The sequence below is a fragment of the Sinocyclocheilus anshuiensis genome, unplaced genomic scaffold (genome assembly GCF_001515605.1).
Source record: "Sinocyclocheilus anshuiensis isolate Anshui unplaced genomic scaffold, SAMN03320099.WGS_v1.1 scaffold2043, whole genome shotgun sequence".
NCBI lineage: Eukaryota > Metazoa > Chordata > Actinopteri > Cypriniformes > Cyprinidae > Sinocyclocheilus > Sinocyclocheilus anshuiensis.
The window spans coordinates 334,236-335,741 of NW_015548419.1; the positions used below are offsets into that span (position 1 = coordinate 334,236).

At 36.1% G+C, this 1,506-nt stretch overlaps 1 protein-coding gene across 2 annotated transcripts in view; it reads right to left on the reverse strand.

Annotated features, from left to right (window-relative positions):
• The window catches only part of LOC107656752 (kanadaptin-like), a 19,421-nt gene that overhangs the window by 12,117 nt on the left and 5,798 nt on the right, over nt 1–1,506 (reverse strand). The gene's annotated exons all lie outside the window — the stretch shown is intronic.

Below are 1,506 nucleotides of genomic sequence, written 5' to 3' on the forward strand. Positions count from 1 at the left end.
AATATGTTCTTTTCATTTATGAAGATTTAAGTATGTAGTTTATGCACATTTGTTCAACACTGCCTGGCAGATTCTTCACAAGATGTGGGCAAAAGTTTGTATTGTATACAGGAAGGATGCGCGTTCTTATCATTCTTCTGTTGCGCTGCTTGTCTATTTCTCTTCAAAGCACCAACTTAAAATGCCTATTTTGGTTTGATTGCTTGTGTTACATGAGAAAATAAATAATTTTGCCTTACTGATGCAGTAGCCTATTTAATGCGGGCGCGGTTCAGGTCGCGGTCTTATAAGTCAAACGGGTTGGGTACATAATTAAATTGGTGCTGGCTGCTGTCGGATAACGGGTCGGGTGTTCTGTTGTGTACTGCGGATGCAGGTTTACCTAACAGGACCCGTGCAGGACTCTGCTTTAAACTGCTTTGCGTCTCTCCGTCAGATAACCTCACGTGCGCGATGCACCATTTACGGGTATTTCCCGGTATTTCCCTAAACCGACACACATCAATTTATTTTGATTTGTTTTATTTTATTTCAGTTTACGAAAAAAAATTTTGACCAATCGTTTTCGTCTTAGTTTTTCGTTTAGGAAAATAACCTTGCTGGAGACGGGCTTATTTAAAATGAAAACTCATTCTCTGCCAGCAGCAGGCGCTTTTAGAGTGATAAAACTAGCGGTTTCTCCAGTAATGGGTGTAATCAAAGCAGCTCCGCTCATGAATGCTACTTTATCAGATCAAATGAAAATGCCATCGAAACTTTTCTGAAGACAGTCGGTTCAGAGATACATTCATATAAAACACCCGCGCCGTGTTATGATTTTGAAACGTGCAGTGCTCATGTTTATTCAACGAAGTCAAACGGCACAAACAAATCAATGTATGGGAAACTGGTAATGTATATCGAAATATCGGAAATGTGTTTAAAAATCATATCACCATTATTGAAAAAAATTATATCGCGATACATATTGATACTGAATTATTGTCCAGCCCTAACTACGCGCTATCACGCAGCAGCGCAGTCAGTCAGCGAGCGCCTTAACAGATGACGCCAAATCTTGCGGGATTCCATAAATAAACAACACAGAACCCCACTATTCGGACAAATATACATAGTGAAAAGATGATACAAAATGTAATACCTTGGAAAATGGCATTTAAGACTTTTTAATACTTATTAAGGGCCTTAGTTTTCTCTAAATTGATTTATCAACTTTTAATAATTTTTAAGACCCCGCAGACACCCTGTTATTTAATTGACCTATCAGCATTATTACAGGTTCTTAAAGACAATTACCACTAATAACACTGACTTACAACAAAATATTATTATTAAAAAAAACTAGCAATTTAAAACCAACAAACTTCTAAAATCCAATCACTTACGGTTACAAAAATTCCACCCAAAATACAACATCAAAGATTTTTTTTGTTTGTTTGTAATTTTATATTTTATTTCGGAAATAAAATGGCAAAAAAAAAAAAAAAAAAATAAACATGGGGATTT